The 26,586-nt window shown below is 41.3% G+C and overlaps 1 long non-coding RNA gene and 1 pseudogene across 1 annotated transcript; one reads left to right on the top strand and one right to left on the bottom strand.

Annotated features, from left to right (window-relative positions):
- Nucleotides 1–7,527: 7,527 nt before the first annotated feature.
- Nucleotides 7,528–10,338, top strand: LOC135322159 (uncharacterized). The gene is made up of 3 exons (XR_010382525.1): nt 7,528–7,730; nt 9,956–10,051; nt 10,180–10,338. It is a non-coding gene; the product is annotated as an uncharacterized LOC135322159 (long non-coding RNA).
- Nucleotides 10,339–19,170: 8,832 nt separating this feature from the next.
- LOC105102040 (thioredoxin-like) lies at nt 19,171–19,542 on the bottom strand (annotated as a pseudogene).
- Nucleotides 19,543–26,586: the final 7,044 nt, after the last annotated feature.

Below are 26,586 nucleotides of genomic sequence, written 5' to 3'. Positions count from 1 at the left end.
CTCTGTGGCCCCCGGACACACAGATTGCCCACAGCAACAGTGAAATCCTTACAGAGGACGGCGTCCATCAGAGATGCCCTCCTGCTGCTCCGCTCGCCCTGGAGCTTCTCATTAGATGTTTCTAATTTTTAAGATAATGGGAACTTAATGGGGATTATTTTGATTTCCTCTCACCAGCCGATGCTTTTGTATCCGAAGCCCTGCTGTCCTCAGCTGCACTGCTTGAACAAATTGCATCCTGAACAAGCAAAAGCTGTGGCCCAGGAGACTGCTGACATGACCTCAGAAACCCACAGTCCAATACCCTTGCTCAGTTTTCTTTTCTCTTAGGCCAAGAGTATTGCCTGTAATAGCATTTGGATTTCTGGCCACCTCGGTGACCACGCTGGACTCTCCTTCCCTCCACCAATGTTGAGAGAGGAAAATATCCCTAATAAATCATCCATGCCTAAGCAATTAATTCTAAGCTTTTAGGGGGCTCAGGGTCCTGCTGTTTCCCTGCTCCTTACCACATTTTATAAAAATCAAGAATTTAGTCTGGCCATATTTGGAGGAAACTTTAATTCAAAAAGATACGTGCACGCCAGTGTTCATAGCAGCACTATTTACAGTAGCCAAGACATGGAAGCAACCTAACTGTCCATCAACAGATGATTAGATAAAGAAGATGTGGGTATGTACTACTCAGCCATTAAAAAGAACAAAATAATGCCATTTGCCGCAACATGGGTAGACCTGGAGATTGTCATACTAAGTGAAGTAAGCCAGAAAGGGAAGGCAAAATACCATTGGATGTGGAATCTAAAAAAATGAGACAAATTAACTTATTTACAAAACAGAAAGAGACTCACAGACATAGAAAACAGACTTGTGGTTACCAAGGAGGAAAGGATGAGGGTGGTGGGGGAGGGATAAATTGGGAGTTTGGGATTTGCAGATACTAACTTCCATATATAAAATAAAGAGCAAGGTTTTACTGTAGAGCACAGGGAACTATGTTCAATACCTTGTAATAACCTATAATGGAAAAGAATATGAAAAGGAGTATATATGTATGTATAACTGAATCACTATGCTGTACATGAGAAATTAACACAAAGTTGTAAACTGACTATATGTCAAAAAAAAAAAAGAATTTAGTCTGGCCATCATCCATTACCTGATTGTACTCTAAGATGAAGATCTGCCTTCCAAAGACAGTTTCAAGACCAAAAAGATTGGAAAATTATGTATAATTAACCCTTAGAGGAATGAAATGACCTCAGTAAATATTTTTTGAGATTAGGCCCAGGGGATTCAAAGACATTGTCCCTATCTTCTATCCAAAGCTTTGATTTTCTTCTCACTAAACGAATCTGGTTTTTTTTGTTGGTTTTTTAAAAATTATTTCAATTAAGTGGTGGTCAGTGGGGTAAATTGGCCCTTGAGGGTTTTTATCCTGCCGAAATGCTGGCAAGCCACAAAAATGAGCAAACCGCCATCATTAGTAGACCAACTCTGCCCAACACTTCACAGGATAGGCCAGTTTGGGGTGTCCTCTTCCCCTGTTGGCTGCTAGCTATTAGGACCACTCAGCAAATCTTGAATCCTGGAAATCACTTCAGTCCTGTGATGGCTGATTCCTGGTAGGTAAGAAACCACGTCAGTCTTCTGTGTGAGGTTCAGTGTAGCATTATCACTACCAACGTTGGCTTCTGGCAGTAGGCCTTCATCCTACAACTAGCCCCAAAGCAACTCAACAAAGCTGAAGAGGCTGATGAGTCAGAAAAGGAGAGAAGCCCAGTCCTGGGCCTGTCCAGAGAGGTGACAGGCCTGGACACTTGAAAACACATTGCTGATCACTTTTCATGGAGAGCCCTAGAATGTTTTAACTAAACAGTTGTTTTGAGGATGAATTTGTAAGACAGGCAATTAACCATCCAGCCATTTTGTGGGATGGCTGTCAATGGGTTGGCCCAAAGGGAGGAAAAAGGAAAAGGGCACCAAAGAAGGCAAATGACTGATGGTGTAAGACGGCAAGTAGATAGAAACTGTCACATTGTAAATGAGGCAAAAAAATCAAAATTATGTCAGGAGTGGGGACTCATTTTTAATTATTTTGGTGATGATTATTTTATTTTTATTTTTACTTTTTTTAAGGGTATTAGCAAAACTGTGCCATCCTGGCCACTGATAATTGACTTCAAGGGGAACCAGCATGTAATAGGGACCCGGACAAGAGTTTGGATGAAAGGGTGGCGGTGAGGGGGATCAGTGAGGAGATGAGAATGAGGCGGAGGCTTCAGCCCCACAAGAAATGGCCACTTGACTTCAAAGGGTGCCTTTGTCACCGACAGCGTTCAGGAGAGCAGACAGTGTGCAGAAACTTGGCTCGCTGGCCCCTGATGTTGACTGATAAGGCAGTCTCAGTGTTGAGCACCGGGCACGGGCTCCTTTGCTACCTTCATCAGTCTGGAGGTGCTGACTTTGCTGAGAGCGTCTCCACCGCAGCCCCAGGGCCTCTTCCCACTTCCTCCTCTTCTGGTTGCTCTTCTCATTAGAGAGGCCAAGGCCCACTCTAGCCCGCTTTGCATCTCTTACATCAGAGGCTTGGGATGGCCGATTGCAAACGAATCGTTGCAATCTTTTCCTTTCATGCTGTTGAAGTTTGAGCAGAGAGGCAAAAAGTCAGCGTCCCAGGAACAAACAAATGTCTACGTTTCCAAAATGAGTCGGAAACGAGGCTCCTCTGAAAGTGCAGGGTGCGGCAAAGACAGCATTCAGGGCAGAAGCTGAACAGGATCTCACAGATTTTCAATCCTACAAATTTTCCTTGTTCTGTTGAAAAGAAAAAACAAAAGCCAGATACTAGCCTCTTATCTGGCATGGTATGAAGACTCTAAATGATGTTCACTATTTTTTTAATTGCACCCTGTGCTGTTCAACTGGGAAGAGTGGGTTTTGGATTCCAACACGACTGTTCGTGCCTCAGATGGGGAAGGAGAAGGGTGAACATAGTTTAAAAAGGAAAAAAAAATTATCTAAAAATTTCTACCATGACAAAAATTAAAGTTCAATTTCCAAGCCAAAGGAACATTCTGTCAAATCTACACTGCACCCCAGATGACACCCTACCGCTTGACTCAGCTCTGCTTAATTTTGGCACCTTTCATCTCAGAAAACACAGTAAATACTAATTACTTTTCACAGCATTCTGAAGTCAGTCGAGTCATTCAAACTCATAGTGATGACAGGCTGGGCAGTAGGTAGCAATTTTCCTTTGTTGTCATCACCCTTCCCACACGCTGGGAAACTGAGGCACGGAATGCTTCAAGGTTCTGGACAAAATCAATGGTGTTCCAGGAACCAAGCCTTGAGCACTTCCTTCGTCTTTAGGAAGTGGCTTTTTGATTCAGCAGAGGTACTTTCCAGTGTTAGCAATTGTGTCAGCAGCTAAGATGACTCCCATCCAAGGGGCCCCAGGTTATCGGCCTCTGCTTCATCTCAGAAAAGCTCTCTGGCTGTTGAAGAAAATGTAGTGGGTGGGGAAGTAGGGTGAAGCATCTGTGAGTTTGGTGGATGGGTCCTTAACTGTATCTTAGCAGGGAAAAGAAGGGCTCTGTGATTGTGAATTAATGTAACTGGAAGGGACTGGATTTGTCCTTAAAACTCTGATAAGAAGCTGGCAGGACCAGCACTACCTCCTCCCTTGGCAATGAAGCGTCGCAGTGCCATGGGCAACCCTAATCCTTCACCCCCCTTGTCCTGCACGCATTGGGTATCACACACATCCTGTCAACTCCGGGAAGAGGCCATGTTGGGGTGGATTTTCTTGAGGCCTTATTTGTTTCCACCTTCAGTAGAGGTCAACAGGACACTCAATCCTAGGTGGATTGCGGTGGTCTTAGAGTAGCTAGATAGTTCAGTATTAGCTGGACTTGGACCATTGTTTTAAAGTGCTAGAAGAGAAAGATGAACAGTTGCCACCAGGTAGAGAAGAGTAGACAGTGGGTGCTTGTTTCCTCCCACCTTCACGATCTCTTGCCTCAGAAAAGTGGGAGAAAAGAAACTGACACATCATTTGATGAACTCTCCCTCCCCACAGAGTAGTCCAGTTCTGTATCTCAGCAGGAAAGGGGGAAGGAGGGAGCGGGAACTAACATTTGAGCACCTACTCTATGCTGATCACTTTATAATTTAATCTTCGCTCACAAGATCCTACTGTGTAGGTATTATTATCCTCATTTTTAGAAACAACTTTCTGAGGTTCGCAGTTAGGAAGCCGTGAGGCCAAAATGTAAAACCCAGAGGTTCTGGACCCCACATTCTTTCCAGGAGTATTGTTATGCTGAAGTGCCCATTTTGCATGAAGGCTGACTTGATTCCCAATGCAGCCTACAGGAGGAAAAGGACAGCAGGCTGGTACTGTCTTATATAACATGGTTATCAGAACGTCCTTGATGACAGGAAGGGTCAGGAGGTCAAATTTGTTTCAAAAGCCTATTGGGCTGAGGGATCAGATTCATTGAATGAACACTTTTCTTTCCAGGGTGTAGGGTGCAGTTCTTTGCAAAAGGCCAATGGAAGGAAATACTCTATAACTTGTTTGTTGAAAAATCCAACTTGAGTTTACCTTTAATCATTTTTCAATAAATTTAGGGATACCTTAAAGTAGAAAGACTAGTTTCAAAATCATACTACTCTTAACCCTTGTCATAAGAATAATTATAGGCAAATTTATTGAGGGCTTATTATGTGCCAGAAACTGTTCTTTAGGCTTTATATGTGTTATTTAATCCTCCAACAATCCTTTGAAGAAGGTATTATTATTCTCTATTTTACAGATGAAAGGCACAAAGAGGTTAAGTAACTTGTCCAAGGTTACACAGGAAGGAAGTGGCAAAAGGATTTGAACTTCCAAACCTGGGCACCTATCAGCTACACTTTTTGCTGCCTGTCATCAGGAAAGACTGTATGTCGATAAGAAGGGTCGTTTCTGTAATTGGAGAAGAAGGGTCTTTTCTCATTTTCTGTTTCTAGAGGAACAGCAACATTCTGCCCCATGCAGCGCTAGGTCCCTTTACCTGCATTCATGTTAACGTGGCTGGGGAGGCCCACTGAGTTCAGCTCCTCATCCTTCATTACACAGCTTGGCCTGTCTCTTCTCTTCTCTTTTCTCTTTAGCATCTTCTTCTTGTGATGGAAGTGAGGGGCGATTGTAGACTAGGATCTTCTTTCTCAGATGTGGGTTACCACCCTTTGGTGTGGTCATTGTCCTGGCAGTAAAAAGTGACTGACATCCCACTCCTTGGACACAACAAATCTCACCACCAGCGTCGCCTCACCAGAGAGAGGCAGGCAGGGTTTACCCACACTGAACACTGTGGTTGAGGTTCATAAACGTGTTCTTGTGTTGTCTAAATATAAGCACGTGGACCTCACTGGGGAGAGACCAGGTCTTCAAAGAAAGGTCTTGGGGATCCCACCCCTAGCACTGCGGAGATGGAGGGAGGAAGACTGCAGCCGCTCAGCTTCTGATTCTGACAGCTGAAACTCACATCTGCCTCCCGTTTCCTGTGTAAACCAGGATTGCTAAATTACTCACTCCACTCAGATGTGTAAAGAAAACACAGTTTCTTTTTTCTGTAAATCATTCTGATATCCTTTATGAGCTCCCACCTGCTGGGTAGCAAGAGGGCAAAAAAACTAATTTTAGTTCAATAGGTTTTAAAACTATGTCAGTCAAAATTATTCACTGTCTCTTTAGGCTTCACTGTGTCTTTGAGTTAAGGCTCCGTCTTTCAGTTTCTTCCCTTCTTCTGCTTGCCTCTCTGTAAGTGGTACCTGCCGCCCATGGGTCTAAGACCAGGACCCTGGCTCACTCACCCCATGCTATGCCCTCTTAAACACGCTGCTTTAACAGGGGATTTTATGGGAATGGGAAACAGCTCTTCTGCCCTTAACATTCGCTTAATTTATTCCATTCTCTTCAGGCAGAGACCTGGAGAGGAGAGGCCAGGAGAAAACAAGGGGACCCTGGGCCTGGCATGCAGCTGCCCACCCGTCTCCTTCTACATCACACTGCAGGAGGAGGCCTGCTAACTATCACAGGCAGAAGAGTATTTTCTTTATACTAAGGAGGGAATTCTAAAATTAGAGTGCCGGTTCTTAGACTTCTAAAGGCTATGCATTATCTAGTTTGTTTTTTCCAAGCTTATTCTAAGTAGCTGTCCTGACCTGCCTGAGGCATTACACCTCCAGGCAAGGCCTCTGGGATGTGGGCTGCAAGAAGAGAAGAATTGAAACACAGTCTTTCCTGGATATCTGTCGGGTATTGGTTCCAGGACCTGCTGTGGATACCAAACTCCTCGAATTCTCAAGTCCCTCATATAAAATGGTGCTGTATTTGCATATTACCTAGCACACCCTCCAGTATACTTTAAATCATCTCTACATTGCTTAATAGCTAATGCAAATGTTATGTAAATAGTTGTCAGGGCAGCAAATTCAAGTTTTGCTTTTCGGAACTTTCGGTTTGCCTGTTTGTTTCCTGAATATTTTCCACCAGCTGTTGGTTGAATGTCTGAATGTGGAACCTGCAGATACGGAGGACTTACTGTACTGTGTTTGCTGAATATTGTCCCCATTATATCCGTTTGGGATTGGGGTGGCTGAAGGGGAGGGAGGATTCTAGAATGTGTTTAAAAGTGCTCTTCAGAGGGGAGACAGTTCAGTGTGGTGCTTAAATGAGTGGACTCAAGATCCAAACCAGGCTCTGCTATTTCCTTATGATTTAGACAACTTTATTTATATGTAAACTTGATTTCTCCATCCTTAAAATGGGATCTTGGTAGTATCCATCTCATAGAGTGATTACAAAGTTTAAATCGGTTAACATATATAAAGAACTTAGACTTTGCCCCATCTCATAGTAAACATTCAACCAATGTTAACCATTTAGATTCCAAACACATACAATATTAAATTTTAAGCCTTGGAAGCTTCTTATATATGACATGGGGGAAAGAGCATGGATTTTCAAAGTAGACAACTTAAGTGATATGATGTTGAACAAGTTCTATGGCCACTGTGAGGCTGAGTCTGAAGAACGGGGATGGTAGTGTCACAGGATAGCTGTCAATGAAATGAGATGCTGTGTGTGAAACAGTTGGCAAAGGGTTGGGCAGATAATTGAAGTTCAACCAACGTTTCTTCCCTTTTCTCCTTAGATCAGGAGCATGTTCTTCTATAAAGGTTTACTGTTATATCCTCAACCAGGAACCTTAAACTTTTATAATCCCCTAACTGGCTGGTGCATAGGAGAAGCCTGACAGATTCATCGACAAATTCAAATAAGCCTCCAGCTGGGGAGGTTCAAGACCCAGAAGGTCTTCCTGTCACATGTGGCTGGTCAGAGGACACTTCCTGGCTTCTGCTCTTCACATCGTCTAAAGTGGGTACACCTTACCTTCTCCCTCCTCTTTGTTAGTTTCACTGTGATCCGCTGGAGGATTTGCATCTGCTTTCCTTGCATTACTCAACCCACACTTGGAGAGAAGTGTGTTTGCATAAATACTAGCAGATGAATTTTTAAAATATCACTTTTCTCTTCTGGCACTCTGTGAGAGAAATGAGCAAATATAAACAGAAGAGTATCGTACTAGAAACATAGCAGATGGGTTCCTACTGGGATCTGGACTTTCCTGGAGTTTACACATTGGGGAGATGTAGGATCATGACAAAATTCACTGGTAAGGCTCTTGCTTTTTGTTTCTTGGGCACAACAGTAACTGCTTAATGACTGAGCATAATGGGCACTTTCAGCCCCACTTTTCCCTTTTGGGGAACAGGAAGAATGCTGCAAGCACTCTCCATAGGAGGGACTTTCTTCATAAGCTTAGCATAAATCCAGTTTGATTGCAGAATCAAGGAGAGGAGAAGAAGAGTTTATCTTCACTCCATGTTGCAAGGGCAGGAAAAAAAAAAAGGAAACACTTCTCTTCCCATGTCAGATGGCTTCATGCTTATGACCAGGAGTTTATCATGGATATTAACAAATGGAAACAGATGACACACACTCCCTGACCAATCCTGATTTGGGCCACCTCAGTTCAGACTACACATTCTGAGAAACACATCGATATCTGGGGAGTTGATCATTAACTCCAGTTTACACCTTTGACCTCATCTTGGTTAGATATTATTTTCATTTATTCATTCAACAGATTTTATTGGGCATCTACTATTGACTAAGCACTGCCTTAGGAGTGCAAATATAACAATGAAGAAAACAAGTTTGGTCCCTGACTTCACAAAACTCAAGTCTAGTGGGAAAACAGACACATCTCATGAGCTAGTCATTTTATTACACAGCTATTAAAAGGTGCAGTAAATCAATAGTCTCTATATCCATCAACCATAATATGTCCCAAAAACTGGCCTTGGAGAAAATGGGGGGTAGAAGCTCCCTGTGGCCTCCTGTTGTCAGAGCCCCCACGGGGTCTTTAAAATCACCCCATGGGAGGGCTCCTTATCCACTGATGGACTTGGCTTCATGAGTTGTCCTTAGGGTCTCTCAACAGAATGCTGTAATGACTTCTGGATCTCAGCAAAAGCCTCACCTTAAATCAATAAGTATTAACTCATTTTTTTTGTTATTACAAGCATGTTTCTCAGGGTTAACAAGAGAGGCCACATGATCTATCGCAAAGACCACAGGCTTTGAAATCAGCCCTGAGTTCTAATCTTGGCTCCAATATTTATTAGCCATGTCCCCTTGGGCAAGTTACGTTACTTTTCTATGGTTTAATGGCCTCATATTGGGAAAATAGCCCTTAACTCTGGATGCTTGAGATTCTTAAATGAAATAAGCCCTAAAAAGTGATTAGCATGAAGCACATGCTCCTTCATCATGTTTAGGGACTGTATTCTATATGATGCAGGACTTGCCTTTGAAAGAAAATAGCATTTTCATGAAATAGTTAATGATCACCATACAACTATGAGCTATTTGGTAAATGGTAATTTATACCCAGAGCTGACTATGCTTATCCTGACTACAGCCAACTCTTCCTGCTTCTGCTGCCCTAACTCTGCAATTTGAAACATACCCACCCCACCCCCGCCAAGCAGGGAAGCCCACAAGACATCAGAATGCTTCAATAAGGAATCAGAGTAAGAGTAAGATAAATGTTTCAAAATGAGGTCCTCAGCCTTGTCACACTGATTTCACTATTGCCCTTTATTTCACTATTCTTTCCAATCATTAAAAGGATTATCTGTTATCTCCAAGGTGTTTGAAAATACGGGGCTGGAGATGGAACTTCAGGGCCACATTCGGCAAGAAATACACAGCTAGATGCTGGAGACATTGCCTTAAGCAATTTCTATGTCCTTCAAGACTCCTGTACCAGAAATCCTTAGTCTTAGTGCAAGAGGAGTAGATTCCCCCAAGAAATCTGATTGGCAGCTCCATCTGATTGTCGGTCCTATAGATTCCTCTCAAAGTGCTCAGTTACCGACCCAAATACTATTAGGATTTACCACATAGCTAAGTGATGGGGCTAATGTGCAAATCTCTGTATTTTGTGCATTAATTAAATAAAGACATGGTTTTTAAAAACTGGAAACATATGTAATGTCCAAAACATAGGGGATGATGAAGGTAACTCTATGGGTTATCAACCCATAGTAAATATCTACTATTAGTAATTATGGTTTTATAATTTTCCATATGATAACAGAAAAAGATATTTAGCAAAAAGCAGTGTCCAAAATTTTATATACAGATTGAAAGCAAAGGTGTTAAAAGAATAAATCTATGCCTACGAAAGGACTGGAAGGAAACACACTAAAACGTTAACATTCTGAGTGTTAGAACTGTGGCTAGCATTTTTGTTTCTACTTTTATTTTTATAACAAACGTATATAGTTTATATCATCCTAAAAAGATGATATTGTTCATTTTGAAATGAAGAATTCTGAGGCCAAGAATATGGACTTCCCTGAGATGACTTCTACGAATCATTTCCAAAGAGGAGTTTTAGTAATTCACCGGTTGGCTCAGCTGAGGGTAAGTTGAAGTGAGAAGAGGGAGCCTTTTTCAGGAACTTAATGGGGATCAGAAAGTTTGCTTTGATCGACTCTTGGGTTCTGGTCTTTCTTTATAGGGACTGTAATGTTTTCTTTCTCGCTGCCCAGCCTTGCTCTTTCCAGGTCATGGCGTGTGCCTGTGCTCTTCTGCAGGATGCGGGGTCGTGGGGCTGGCTGTGGAAGATGAAACCAAAGGCTGATTCCAGCGCCCACTGCAGACTCAAGTGGAGCGGGACACGGCTGCACACTTAAAAACCCGAAGCAACTTATTTTGTTTTCCTCTGTTTTTAAGGTAGTCTCCAAACTTCCTGGTTTTGACCTAAAACGAGAACCAAACAGCTTGTGAGCAAATCCAGTCATCCTCATGATCTGTGACAGCCTATCTCAGGGGACATTTTATACTTTTTTTTTCCCTTAAAAGATTCTCCTGATAGCCATGCCACAGTAACAGTCCTGGATATATCGGTAGCCCTTGTCCTGTGCACATGTGGTTTTTCTTTCTGGCTTCTTGTGACAGTTTAAAAGTCTCGGAGAAGGACTGTGGGCTGGCCATGCAGATCCCCATGATATCAGATCATTAGACATGTTCCAAGGGCTCAGCCTCTTCAACTCCACTTTTACGTAGAAAAGTAGAAAAAGTAGGAGTCACGTCCTAAGCTACCAGGACACATGCCCTGTGGCTTCCAAGCCACGCCGATCCTGGTGGGGCAGCGTCCCCAGATCTCTCAGCAGAGTTGCAGCCTTTGTTGCTCATGCTGTTCATTCCCAGCGCAGCCTGGAGCCTTAGCCTTGAGCTGGCCATCCAGCTCCACTATTATGCTTCAAGATAAGGTTTTGGGAAAATGATGCTGTCGAAAGAATCCCAACAAACAGAACAGTACAAAGAAGTCATTTAAACTATGTCCTGACTCTTGTCACCCAGTTACCTTATGACCAGAAAGGGAATGGCCCTAGAGCAATATCACTGGGTCCCTGATTAGCAGCCTTGCAGCAACCAGGACAAAGAATTCCAAGCCCTAGGACTCAGAATTTGTGAACCAAAGATGACAGCGGTCAGATGACTTGTCCAGCCGGGTTTTACTAGACAGTCCAGTGTTAGCAGTTCCCAAGAGGGCTGCACTTAGCCTGAGTCAGCCAGGGTGTGACAAGCCACAGTGCTGATCTCACCTTTGCAAGCCAACCAAGTTCCCTGCCCCCTCCGCCCACTCAGCTGCTGTCAGCCACCTCTGCCAACTCGTTCATTTTGTTTCTATTTTTCTCCCTCTCTCTCTCTCTCCCCTTCTCTGGGCAGCCACCTCCTCTGCTATTTACCCTCCCCAACACACCCGCTGATCTTCAGAGCTTTGCTGTTAAGTGTGATGACTCATTTGTTACTTAGGTATTTTGGGTTCATTACTTTTCAGCCACTTTACTGAGAAGAACCACACAGAGCCAAAACAGAGAAGAGAGGAAATGGGGGTGTGCAGATGGGAGGGGATGGGGCAGAAATCCAAGAGCTGCTATGGAAAAATTCAGGGGAGGTGCTGTTGTCAAAGCTCGGACTCAGAGAACAAGGCCATTCCAAAAGCAACAATGGGAAGGAAACAGTGCTTTGATTAAAACTTCATTGAGAGGCCTGGACACACACCCCAGAGATCTCCCACAGGGAGATGGCGTGTTCAGGAATCCAAAAGAATCGTCATTGCTCTTCGGGAGTATTTATGAGCAACCACACCCAAGCTGTGTTGACTTGGCCAAAGCAAGGTGGAAGGGTGCACGTACAGGGCAGCCAAGCACCACCTACAAAATGCAATCCAAAATATTTGCCCTCAGCTTCAGGCTCCCACTCCCCAGTAACCGTGTGCCTTTGGCTCAACTGTCTCGATCTGCTTAGTGGACGATATCTGATGTGGAGTTGCTGTTGTCCTGAGTAGACAGACACTGCTTATGTTGTGAACAATGGGATCATCGTAAGTGATAGGTCAGCCAGAAGATTCATGAGTCTATATTGTTCAGAGGCTTCCAGAAAGTTGTTGTTTTGAAATTAATTTTCCTTAAATTTTCCCCCCAAGAATATGCAGTCCATGACTCTTCTGCTTACACTGTAAGCCTGCCTTGTTCTAGTTCCAATCTCTTAATAAGAGTCTCGAATTACTGTTTGTGACATTCGCCATCCGTTTCTAGTTTGGGACTTGCAAGTTTAGCATGCTGGGAGATATTCATTCCTTTCTAATTATGCATTCTTTAATTCGATAAATATTTTCTAAGTTCCTAATGTGGGAGGCAGCTCTTCAGGTCCAGAGCTGGGGCATGAGATGGAGCAATTCCAGAAGAGGATTCTGAGCTCTTTCTGAGAGAAAGAAGCTGATGAAAACAGAGGGAGGACTAATTCATGACAAATCTCATGATTATTGAATTTGGGCTGTTAATTCCTTCTTATGCAGCATGGTATGTTAAAAGAGTTGGTTGTACCCAACAGCTGCTACATGCAAACCATTTTCCTGGAAACAGTGTAAAATATAAAAAAGGTATGTTATGGAAGTCATATATTGGGATGATGGAGCAGAAAGATAAAGGATTTAAATTCTCTGATGGCATCATGCCACCATCTTAGCCCAGGTAATGACAAATCAGTATCACATAGATCACATTCTCTGATCTTACACACACAAAAAAACACCTTACTTTAAAACTTACATTTTAAAAAACTCACTTCAACTTCCATAAGTTAGGAAATCTAAAGACACTTCTAAATAACATTAGGAATAAATAATAATTAAGGGATCAAAGAAAAAATCTTAACTGAAATCAGACAGTACAGAAAGCTAAATAATAAGATATATTTCTGAACTCATGTGATATAGCAAAAGCTGTAGAGAAATTTACAAAAGCTTTAAAATACTTATTTAGAAAAGAAGAAAAACTAGAAATTAATAAGCCATGTGTCCAACTTAAGACACTTGAAAAAGAAATGACAGCATACAAAGCACAAAGAAGAAAAGAAATACTATAGAGGAGAAACTAATTAAATTAAAGACAAAGTTACATTAGAAATGACCAAGAAAACAAAAAGCTGGTGTTTTGAAAAGTGTGTGTAGTAAAATTGACACATTAAGAGAAAATCACTACATAAGAATTTTTTTTTAAATAAAAAAATTTTATAAACTTCATGCAACTAAATTTGAAAACTTACATGAAACGGCCAGTTTCCTAGAAAAAAGAAACTTTCCAAAATTGACTCAAGAAGAAATAGAAAATCTAATTACACAGCTGTAGCTATTTTTAAAAAGCTGAACTGGTAGTTTACAAATGAAAACAAAAACATGAATGTATGGGACAGAGCAAAAGCAGTTCTAAGAGGGATGTTTATAGTGATACAAGCTTAAGTTAGGAAACAAGAAAAATCTCAGATAAACAACTTAACCTTATACCTAAAGGAACTGAAAAAGGAAGAACATACAAAATCTAATGTTAGTAGAAGGAAAGAAATCATAAAGATCAGAGCAGAAATAAATGAAATAGAGACTGAAAAAACAACAGAAAAGATTAATGAAACTAAAAGCTGTTTCTCTGGAAAGAAGCAAAATTGATTAACCTTTAGCCAGAATCATTAAAAAATAAAAGGGAGGGGACCTAAATCAATAAAATCAGAAATGAAAAAGAGGTTAAAACTGATAGCACAGAAATACAAAGGATCATAAAAGACTGTAACAAACAACTATGTGCCAATAAAATGAACAACCTAGAAGAAATGGACAAATTCTTAAAAAAGTACAATCTCCCAGGACTGAACCAGGAAGAAATAGAAAATAGTAATAGGCCAATTACCAATAATGATATTAAATCAGTAATTAAAAAACTCCCAATAAGCAAAAGTCCAGGACCAGATGGCTTCACAGGAGAATTCTACCAAACATTTAGAGAAGAGCTAACACCTATCCTTATGAAACTATTCCAAAAAATAGCAGGGGAAGGAATACTTCTGAACTCATTATGAGGCCAGCATCACCCTGACACCAAAACCAGACAAACACATCCCAAAAAAAGAAAATTACAAGCCAATATCACTAATGAAAATAGATGCAAAAATCCTCAACAAAATATTAGCAAACCAAATATGACAATACATTGAAAGGATCATACACTATGACCAAGTGGGATTTATCCCAGAGATGCAAGGATTTTTCAACACCAGCAAATCAATCAACATGATACACCACATTAACAAACTGAAGAATAAAAACCATATGATCATCTTAATAGACGCAAAAAAATCTTTTGATAAAATTCAACATCCATGTATGAAAAAATCCTCCAGAAAGTGGGCATAAGGGAGCATACCTCAACATAATAAAGGCCATATACGACAAACCCATGGCTAACGTCATACTCAATGGTGAAAAGCTGAAAGCATTTCCTCCAAAATCAAGAACAAGGCAAAGACGCCCACTCATACCACTTTTATTCAATATAGTATTGGAAGTCCTAGACACAGCAATCAGAAAAGAAAAAGAAATAAGAAGAACCCAAACTGGGAAAGAAGAAGTATACACAGAAAATCTTAAAGGCACCACCAGAAAACTACTGGACCTTATCAAAGATTTGGTATAGTTGCAGAATACAAAATTAATATACAGAAATCTGTTGCATTTCTACACACTAACAAAGAACTATCGGAAAGAGAAGTTAAGCAAATAATCCCATTTACCATTGTGTCAAAAAGAATAAAATACCTAGGAATAAACCTACCTAAGGAGGTAAAAGACCTGTACTCAGAAAACTATAAGACACTCATGAAAGAAACTGAAGATGATGCAGACAGATGGCGAAAGATATACTGTGTTCTTGGATTGGAAGTATTAATATTGTTTTAATTACCATACTACCCAAGGCAATCTACAGATTCAGTGCAATCCTTATCAAAATGTCAATAGTATTTTTCACAGAACTAGAACAAATAATTTTAAAATTTGTATGCAAACACAAAAGACCCTGAATAGCCAAAACAACCTTGAGATAGAGGACAGTGCTGGAAGAATCAGGTTCCCTGACTTCAGACTATACTACAAAGCTACAGTAACCAAAATAGCTTGGTGCTGGCACAAAAACACGTAGGTCAATGGAACAGAACAGAGAGCCCAGAAATAAACCCATACACTTAAGGTCATTTAATCCATGACAAAGGAGGCAAGAATATACAACAGAAAAAGTCTTTTCAATAAGTGGTGCTGGGAAAACTGGACAGCTACCTGTAAAAGAATGAAGAGTAGAAAAGACAAAGTATGAAAAAGGAGGAGAGAACGGTGTCACAAAAACCAAAGGGGAAGAAATGTCAAGGAGGGTGATTGCATAGTGTTAAGTGCTACAGAGGGGTGAGGTGAGATACGGCTAGGCCACATGGAGGGCACTGGTGACCTTAGAGAACAGTGTCATTGGTATGGTAAGGACAGTTGTCAGACTGCTGATTGCAGTAGGCGGTCAAGTGAATGCGACATGAAAGAGGAGACAACAATAAGTGGACTTTAAAGACTTGGCTTTGAGGGAAAGAGAAAGGGCTAGAGCTAGGAGGGACGAGCATGTGTGGAAGTGTAAGGCTTTTTTTTTTTAATTCTTATTTTTTATTAAAATGTAGTCAATTTACAATGTTAGTTTCAGGTGTACAGCAAAATGATTCAGTGATACATGTTCATAAATACATACATATATATATTTTCAGGTTTTTTTCCATTACGGCTCATTACAAGAAACAGAATATAGTTCCCTGTACTATAAAGTAGGTCCTTGTTGTTTATCTATTATTTAGATAGTATCGTGTACCTGTTAATCCCAAACTCTTAATCTATCCTTCCTCCTACCTTTCCCCACTGGTAACCACAGTTTATTTTCTATGTCCATGAGTCTATTTCTGGTTTGTAAATAAAATTTGTATCTTTTTTGTAAAAGTTGTTTTGAAAGAGAGAAGGGATGAAAATATTTATATGCTGTCAGGAAAGTTAAAGTGAAGGAGCAGCTCAGAATCAAGGAGATGGAAATGATTAGTAGAGTAAGAGTTTCCTGAGGAGGAGGCAGAGACCAGATGGAGGGATTAACCTGGAACTGGAGAAAACGTCACCCCGAAATAGGAGAGAAGGAGGAAAGGATAGAATTAGAGTTTTTAATTTTTTAGGTGCTGGGGAGGGAGCTCAGGGAGTTCCAACCTGATGGCTTTAATTTTCTCCAAAGATGGAAAGTGAGATGATTTACTGAAAATGAAGGCGTGGAGGGTTTGGGGAAACAAGGAAAAGATGGAAGAGCTGTTGAGAAGGATGACAGATTAAATAGAATAGGTGGAATGTTACAGAATGGTTGAAATATACGGAACATGAGGAAGAGGGTGGGAGGAGGCTGCTGGAGGAGATAAGGGGGCAAGCCGCTGGTGCTGAGGAGCCTGGGACATGTGAGATCGTGTGACATGAGTTTTCCATGTGGGCATCAGAGTTTCACAGCTTGATGGAGGCATAAGAGGTGCTGGGGAAAAAAAATTAGGAATGTGGACCAGCTGACAAGTCCTAAGTGAAGACTGGGAGACTCAATTCCAGCCAGCTCTGATGATTCAGAGCAAAAATTACTAATTAGTGTAAATGATCACATTTGGTTTGATACTGAAGTTTTTGTTTAGCTAACATTTTTTAACCCCTTGAAGACAGTTGATAACTCTTTCAATGACATATTTCAAGCATACACACACACACACACACAGACACATATATGTATATATAATTTTTCCCTTATCAGAGGCAATGGGGATTGAACCCAGGACCTTGTGCAAGCCAAGAACACACTCTACCACTGAACTATACACCTCCCCATCCTTCAAGTAAATATTTTAAGTACAGAGAATAATATATTTGGTGGTATTTTGCCACCAAGTAAAAAGCAATCTGAAAGAAGGCAGTGAGGTGCCTTCTGAGCATTCGCAATTATCTACTTGTGTGTCTATTCATTCCCCCTTTCATTCCCTTTCTTCAACAACCTAAAAATATTTTTTTTAGTGGAGGTACTGGGGATTGAACCCAGGACTTTGTGCATGCTAAGCACACGCTCTACCACTGAGCTATACCCTGATCCCCTAACAACCTAAAAATATTTATTGAACACTGTGTGCCAGACCCTCATCACTGAGGTGAAGAACACGTATCTCGATTCATCAGTTCTGAAACACACATTTCTCACCTCCCCCCAGTATCTTACTATCTCTGAAATCAATCGGGATACTGCTGACACGGATGTCAGCCAGGCTGCAGTCATGATGTAGTTGCTATGCTCTGTCCAGGCTCGAACTTAGTCTCAGCTGTTCTGTTGTCATTACTTCAGTTAAGTACAGTGTTGGTAATAACATGTTGAGCTTGGTTGCTGTTTAAATTACAAAAAAATTATACTATCATTTGGCGTTTGTAATGAAAAGTGATTGTATTTGCAGAAGGCATGAAAATAGTGGCACATGAATCTGACCTCAGTGAAGCAGATATTTACCACCGGAGAAATTACCACAATTCCATATGTTATCGCAAAAAACAAGAACCAAGTGTTGTCTGGGACCCTTGAAAGAAAAAATACCCACAAACAAATAAAATTGTGTTACATTTTGTTCCTGATACATACACAAAAGATTGCTGCCAAGCAATGCAACTTAGGGCAGGGAGAACTGTGCTGTATTTCAAAGTCATGAGAGGCTGGTGTGACAGATTCCCGGGTCACACAGGGTTATGGTTAAGGCAGGAACTGTGTCATAGTTTAGTTGGCAGGACTTTTTTTTCCCTTAGTGATACGTAAAATAGAGATGTGTCTTAAATTAAATGTGTCTTAGAATGGCTGTCCTAGAAATATCTAAACATTGTCTTTTAGAGAAACAGAATATCAGACCTATAAGAATGAACTCCTTCCTTTCCAAATGAGGAAACTGAGTCCCCAGAGGTAAGGGGCTGGCTCAGGATTGCACCACACAGCTTGTTAGAGGCAGAGGAAATGTATTTACTACAGAGGGTATTACTGAGCCTCTGGCAGAAGGAGCAAGAAAAAATAAAAATTATGTAATGGCTTAATGGCCCAGACCTCCATTAAAAACCCTACAATTTTTTTTTTCCTATTGGAAGGATGATAAACAGGTTTCGTAACTACTAATCTTTGACAACACGCTTCTGATTTATGCCCATCATCTATATCTCTTTAATCCTCTTAATCACTGGCCTTGCTGGTTTTACGGTTTAAATATTTCATAGAGCATGCAATCTCAGTGTCCCTTTTAATTTGTCTCAAGAGAATTTCAAGACCTATAAGGCAGTTTTAAAATAGATTCAGATAGCAATCTATCATTTGATGTGACATAGTTTATTCAATACATTAAAAAAAAACAAGTTGCTTACTGTTAGTCCTCTCCGGGAGCTGGGATAGTTAAGGAAAGCAGGTGTCCAAACCTGAAAGGGGAGATTCAACCAAGAACAGTGGTGGTACCATCCTGTCCAAATGATGAAACTACCATATGGAAACAGAGTAACTAGAGAGTGAACGCTTCCTTCCTTATCCTTCTGATCCACACTATCATAGAAGCCAGCTCTTTTTACTTCCCATGGTTCCTAAAATTGGTAAGAAAATAGAGTACAGAGTGTGAAAATAAAGATGAAAGGTATTTAATTTTATAGTTTTGCAGTGGAAAGCTGCAGACTCTTGTGATGAGAATTTCATGGCCAGCAGTAGGAGTACCCTAACTGAATAAGATTCTTAAAAAATTTGTTCCTTTGTTTTGGTTATAAAGCTGCTACTGTTCTTATTCTTACCAAATAATTGCATTCTGGTCACTAGTCACACTAGTCTGTTATAAATTATTCCCTATTTATAAATGAATCGCTCTAAAGGCATTAGGAGGATGAAGAGACATTCAGAGAGACCCAATTCCTCTCTTTTCCCCCTCTTTGCATCTCTTTTTATCCTTAAATGTTTCCAGTGTAGGAGAGGTTTTGCTTTTTTTCATAGTAAAGTCAGTCTGTAGTGTATCTTGTTATCCTTCTGATCTTTCTTTTTTGTGAATAAAAACATTATACACTGTAAGCAGCCAATGGCTGGTTATATTTTCAGAAAACAGGATTAGATTAATTCATTACTGGTGGCTTCAAGTTTTCCCTTATAGCTCCAGAAAATTCACCCACCTTTGGTCCCTTTTCAAACAACTGGACGGTTGGCATGCATTTGACTTCACACTCAGAGGCAGCATCCGACAGTCATCCACACCTACATTAACTTCAAGGGACATGGCATTGGGGCACTTTTTACTGAGGGAATGAAAAGCAGGCTCGATCAGTTTGCAAGGCCCACACCACGTGGCTGAGAAGTCAACTACTTCTAGTTTGTCTCCTGTGTGTGGAAGGCTTCCTGAAAAGCATACTGTCTCTCCACCTGCTTCACCATTTTGGCTGTTGAGGTCTGACAAGTAGCTCTGAGAACTGATGGAAATGGATCCAAAGCACTGGCCCAAGCTTCCCGATCTTTTTTCTATGCGTTTTTCTCAGTCAACGTATCAGTTGTGCAAACAGCTCAAGCCAGAAATGGGCAGAAGACCTATACAAACATTTCTCCAATGAAGACACACCAATAGCCAATAGGCACATGAAAAAAATGCTCAGTATTGCTAATTATTACAGAAAAGCAAATCAAAGCTACAATGAAATATCACCTCACACTGGTCAGAAAGGCCATCATTAAAAAGTCCACAAATGATAAATGCTGGAGAATGTATGGAGAAAAAGGCACCCTCTTACACTGTTGCTGGGAATGTAGTTTGGTGCAGCCACTATGGAAAACAGTGTGGAGATTCCTTGAAAACTGAAAATAGACTTACCATATGATCCAGCATTCCTACTTCTGAACATACCTCAGAGGAAACTCTAATTTGAAAAGATACATGCACCCCAATGTTCATAGCAGTACTATTTACAATAGCCAAGACTTGGAAGCAACCTAAAAGTCCATAGACATATGACTGGATAAAGAAGTTGTGGTACATTAATACAATGGAATACTACTCAGCCATAAAAAAGAATAAAATAATTCCATTTGCAGCAACATGGATGGACTTGGAGATCATCATACTAAGTGAAGTAAGACAGAAAGAGAAAGAAAAATACTGCATGATATCACTTACATGTGGAATCTAAAAAAAAATTTTAAAAGGACACAGATGAACTTATTTACAAAACAGAAACACACTCACAGACATAGGAAACAAACATCTACTGGGGGCGGAGTGGGGAAGGGGGTGGGGAGGGATAAATTGAGAGGTTGGGATTTGTAGATACTAACTACTATATATAAAACAGATAAACAGCAAGGTCCTACTGTATAGTACAGGGAATTATATTCAATACCTTGTAATGGCCTATAATGAAAAAGAATAGGAAAAGGAATATATATGTATAAATGAATCACTATGCTGTACACCAGCAATTAACGGAACATTGTAAATCAACTGTACCTCAAAAACAAAAAAAATCAGTTGTATATACAGTTGCTTATTCAACATTATTATGTAAACATTTTCTGTTATAATATTCTTAAGTATAATTATTAATAGTTGTATAATATCTCACTGTGAATGTAGCATACTTTTTTGTTAACCTATTCTCCTGTGATTATAGATTTAGGATGTTTTTGGGTTTTTGCAATTGTAAATAATGCTGCAATGGACATCTTTACACATTAATCTTTTTCTGTGTGAAATGAGATTCACTTCTTTCAGGCTGACTGGGTATTTTTTAATATACTAAAATGGTAAGTAGTGCATTAGTGGCCTAAAAGTAATAAATGTGTTTAAATTGACTGCATTTAAGGAGGGATTTTTTTTTTTTTTTGTAAGCATGTACATTTACCTATCACCATCAGTGGTGGACTCCTTGTCCCAGAGACTAACTGGGCATGTGTTCAGCAATCTGGGATGAAAACTGCCCTTTTGCCCTTTCCCCGAGCAGGGATGACATTGGGGGTGGGTGAGAGAGGGAAAGTTTAGAGGACCAGTGGTAATCTGTGCCTCAAAACCTCTGCTCTGTGACCAGGAAAATATAGAACTCTCTGAAAAATACTTTGTGAAAATCATTCTTTCCCGCCTTTCCAATTAAAGGATACATTTCATGGAGACAGAGTAGATTCCAGACCTCCACACACCCTTCATTTCCTTGCAGCCGTTATAGGACCGTGTGACTGGAGGAGCCAGGAACTCAGCACCATCAAGATCAGGGCAGGGAGGCCAGGCTCTGGCCGGCGTGGGAGTAATCCCCTAGCTTGGCACCTAGTAGCTTCAAAGGATAATTTGATCCAAGAGCCCTTAGGTCACACTTTCTAACACAGCTGCTAGAACACACGCCCTATAAACAGGAAATGCCTTAGGAAGTACAACTGAGTACTTCTTATTTTTATTTTTTTAAGAAACTATTAAAAAGCCTGAGCAGAGGATGACATTTATCTGGCATTACAGTTAACAAGCTAGAGGTGCTCCCTGACAGCCCTGGTTTTATGTTCTGGGCAATTGTGTGCCCACTGCTGTTTAACAGGTGCTTAAATTCCCAAATTAATCTATAACTCATTTTGCTGCGTAAAATGCGTGTCTAGTCAAGGGATTTGTCAGTTGCATAGTTCGTTTTTGCTGCCGCAGAAGAGGAAAAGATTTACTAAACCCTAAACCAATTTTTAGGTACCCCTGTGCATGGAGTATGGAAAATGTAACACTGGGAAAAAGGAAAGCCGTGTACAACAGAGAACGAGGAGGCTCTAGTTGGTTGACTAGCATCAGGAGGAACTAGAATTAAGAACTGCTGACTTCTAGAAAAGGCTTAGCTGTGCGGTGGCCACACTACTCACCTACCCCTTGTGTCAGCTTCCACCCCTGCCCTGGCTCCATACCATTTTTCAGCCTCACCTGTTTCACACCACAGGGCCTTTACACGTGCTCCACAACACCTGGAAAGCCCCTATTCCTCTCTTCTCCCATATTTGGTGAATTCCTCCTCGTCCTTCAGGGCTAAGATGTCATTTGATTTGGTTATAGCATGAAGACAGCATAGCAGAGTGGAGAGAACTTGGACTTTAGAGTGAGATATAACAGGGTTTAAGTCTTGGCTCCATTTTTCACTAGACAGCTGACTTTGGACAAATTGACTTGACCTCCATGAGTCTGTTTCCTCTCTAGTTAATGGAGTTGATACCTTGCTCACTGGAGTGTTATAAATATTAAGCAATACAACAATATAAAGTGCTTGGCATATGGAAGACAATAAATGTCAATTTCCTTCTGCCGTCCCTGTCTTCCAAGCCTTCCTTAGTTCTCTAGGCAGCATCGCTTTATTCAAAACTTAAGAGTATGAGCCTATGTTATCTCTGAGACTGTAGAATCCACGCAGTATTCAAGTTCCTCATGCCATGTTTAAGTTTTAGAGCTTCCAGATGGAATTTTTAATTTGTTTATTTATTCAAGAAATATTTATTTAATGACATCAGATGGCAGCGAGTCCCATCACTTGGGTTCTTACTATGTTTTTTCTTCCTTTGGAATAGGGTTTCTCAACTTTGACACTATTGATGTTTGACCCGGATAATCCTTTGCTGCCGGGCAGAGGAGGGCGCTGTCCTGTACTTTGCAGGATGCTGAGCTGCGTGCCTGATCTCTGTCAGCTGGAACCTGGTGCCAATGCCCCCAGTCCAGTTGTGACAATCCCAAGTATCTCCAGGCATTGATTATTCTTGGTTGAGAAAAACTACTCTAGGACTTTGCTCTCTTGGTTATTTCTCCTCTCGAGGATCTATATTCAGCCTCTCTTGTCACCTTTCTCTCATGAAAATATGCTATGTTCTCCAGTCTTTCAAAATAAACCAAATCAATCAAACAAAAAGCCCTCTCCCTTGACAGTTAAGCTCTCCAAAAGCATTGCCTATATCCCTTGTCCCTTTCCACCCATTCTTCTACCTGCTGCAGTCAGGCTCCCCCACCCCCTTCATGAGATGCTCTGGCAAAGTTCCTGCTGATAAATGGCTAAACCCTGCGTTCTCTCTCCACTGCTCACCTTGCTTGGCCTCTGTGCCGTTGGGCACTCCTTAAATTCTAGGCTGTCTTTCTTTCCTGTTCTTCTTTGAACCTCTTTCACAAACCCTAGTGGGATCTCTTTTGCTCTGCCTCTTAAATTCTGTCATTCCCCAGGCCTCTGTCCCTGGTCTTCTCTCTTCTCTCTCCCTACACACATTCACCTTCTCAAGGCTTTAATTCTTATTTAAGCATCAACTCCAAAATGTTCAGTTCCAGCCCAGATTTCTCTCCCGTGGATCTCATAGACATCTCAAGGACAACTTGTTCTCCACATCTCCTCCTCCCAAAGTTACTTCTCCTCCCATCTTCCAATGCCTCATCTCATCAGCCCAATGGAGTACATTGTGCTTTGGGCCCTGGAGATGCAGATATTAGGTGGGGACTTCAGTAAAGATGTTCAGCTTAGGTAACCTAGTTATGCAAGGCTGAGCCAGTTCCTTGGTGGCCCTCCTCACAGCCCTCTGGCTGTAGCCAGCATGGTGCTGCAAACCTTAGTATTACATTAAATGAGATCACTTCCGGAAAGCACCTGGCACACAGTAGGTACTCAGTACGTGTTAGCTCTCTTTCCCTGTTATTTTCTTCTGGAAGACACACTCCAGGACATTAAGATTTGTGAATGGGTAGTGAGATTATAAGTGATTTTTTCCCTTCTGTTCTCTAATTTTTTTCCCATGGAAAAGAAATTGTTTTTGCAGCTAAAGAAAAAAGTTTTGCTAAAATGCTCTTACACAGACAACTGATCATGCCACACCCCTTTATTGGCCGGTTGTTGCCCCTCGGTCAAGTTCAGACCTCTGAAACCATAGCTTACAAGATGATCTGTGATTTGGCCTTGATCTCGTTATGTAACCGTATCTCATGCTCTACCACCTCCCCCACACATTACGCACTCTGGCAACTCCAGACCTCTTCCAGATCCCTGAACAAGTCAGGCTGTTGCCTGTTTCTGCATAGAGTTCCCTCTCTGCTTGGTGACTGACCCATGCCCTCCATCCGTTCCTTTCCACTCTGTGTCCACACACAAGTCCACACTTAAAGGAATATTCTGGGACACCTGACCTATTCTCTTTTCTTAAAACTCAGCTCAAACACATCCTTGCTGAACACTTTTTTTTCTCTTTCTGTTTTCTTTTTTTAACATGCATCCTTCTCAGCTTTATTTTATCTGTGTACTGGAGTCATTTTGCCTGCTAGACTAAATTGCTTCCATTTCTTAATTTTCAATAGTGATTCAGTACCTTCCTCCACATAATAGTCATTCAAATTCATGTTTGTTCTTTTCCTTTCTTTCTTTCTTTTTTTTTTTTTAGTGAAGGATGTATTCTTTTTAGGGGAGGGGGTAATTAGGTTTATTTATTTTTACTGGAGGTACTGGGGATCAAACCCAGGACCTCAAGCATGCTAAGCATGCAGTCTACCACTGTGCTATACCCTCCCCACTAATGTTTGTTGAATTCCACTCAATCAACCTCTAGTTCTGTTGTGTCTGCTTAGACACTCCGATGCCTTCCTTTATTTTTGTTAGGAGAGAGGTGATTGGACTTAAGCCCTCCTTTCCACAGGACTGCACCAGATACTGGTGCATAGCTTGTCCCTGAAAGTCCTGGCCAGTTTGTTGTCTTCCTTGATCAGTGCAGGTTGATAATAAAAAGTGTAATGTTGTGGTGGTGGTGGTGGTGGTGGTTTGTGCAGTGAGTTTTGTCCTTAGTCTGTCCCAGATCACTTGGCCTGTCTGCAGCTTTTGCAGGAGCCCAGGCACATGTATATCCAAGACTTTGGGGCCAATCAGGCCCTTGGAAAGGACAGAGAGCCAGGAGTCTACACCAGCTTATCCATAGCCAGATGGAAGAGATGCATATGGCAAAGTATGGGGAAAAGACGAGATGCTTCCATACCCTCTCCAAGGGCGCTGCTCTCCCCAAATCTCCACATGTCCACCAAGCTGGAAGCTTCTGAACACTTTTCTTATCTCTTAAATCTCCGGGCTGAAGGTAAACATGCTTTGCCACTCTGCTCATTTAGACATTTGTCAGGGCGCCTAGGACACCCCATTGTATTTGTTTGTTGCCTCCTCTGTCTCCCTCTAAGAGACTGTTACTCCTTAAGGGCAAGGACTGTGTCTTTTGTTTGGCAAATAGAAGATGCTCATTTAGATTTTATCTAACTGAGAAGCCCTGTAGTAGGCTTTCGGATGAGAGGGGGAAGAGGAAGTAAGCCACAGCCCCTGCTGCCTTTATACGTCTTGTAATTGGATCATGGAAATGAATGTGATTAAGTGGGGTAAAGAAAGAAGAAATTAGAAGAAAAGCGGAACACTTTATACGCTTTATTTCTCACTTAATCCATGATTTACTTGGAAATGAGTTCTATTATTTTGTAAAGATGAAAAATGAAGACTTTAATGAAGTTCAATGACTTGACTAAGCAGCCAGTGAGTTTCCAAAATCCAAGCTCCTCATCTAAACACAAAAATGTTGATTCTACAGTTTGAATGAGGTCCTCAAACCCCTATTCAGGGGAAAATTACCATCAGGGGTCATCGTGATCCCTTACCTTACAAGACACCTGGATCCCTGCAAAAGAATATTAGATATCAGCTGATGAATCCAACTTTTCAGGGGCTGAGATCTCTGTGCTCCTTCTCAATCCATCCTCCTGCCTCCAACTCTAGAAAAATGTTAAAAACAGAAGCTTCCCTGAGTTACTGGAGCCGCATTTGCTTACCCTAGGGAAACTCCTGGGGCTCAGGGGACAAGGCAGATCTGACCTGTGTGTGGTCGGGCTCCCCAAAGAGACTACTTCCTGGGGCACAGTTAGAGCAATGAGCCCTGCTGCGGCTTTAAAGGCTCTATTAAAGATGCTCGTCACAGGTTGCCTAGTAACCCAAGGCCGAGTCTGTGCTTCCTCCTCCCCAGGCCCTCTTCCTAAAGCTCCGCCTGCAGGCCCACCTGGAGACCTACCTCCTGATAACTTTGTTAATAACTTTAGAGTCTGACATAGATCAGGGAGCCTCCAAGCTGGCACCAACACCCATTATACTCTCCAAAGATAAGGAAACCAAACATTAGCTAGCTGGTGGCAAACAGTACTATAAACACACCCATGCCTTCCTCCCCTTACCCCTTCAAAGCAGAAGCAAAATGCCACTCCTGGCCTTATTTGGATAGGGAAATAAAGAACTGAATGCAACCTCAAGTGGACTATTTAAGGTTGCTTCAGTCCAGAGAGGTTCTCCTACAGAGAACATTTTCATTTCCCCTGGAATCAAGTGCCTACCTTTCTTCCTTCCTCCCAGGATTCTCCAAATAACTTCACATGCCTGAGCACCTCACTCTATGGCCCCGAATTATACATTCACTTAAATGGTACTGTAAACTCTGATCGTTATGCATCCATTTAAGATGCAGTTTAGAGAGTATTTTCTAGCCTCT

The sequence above is a fragment of the Camelus dromedarius genome, chromosome 9, assembly GCF_036321535.1.
Source record: "Camelus dromedarius isolate mCamDro1 chromosome 9, mCamDro1.pat, whole genome shotgun sequence".
NCBI classification, from domain to species: domain Eukaryota; kingdom Metazoa; phylum Chordata; class Mammalia; order Artiodactyla; family Camelidae; genus Camelus; species Camelus dromedarius.
The sequence above is the reverse complement of the archived record's forward strand: the minus strand, read 5'-3'. Positions and strand labels throughout refer to the sequence as shown.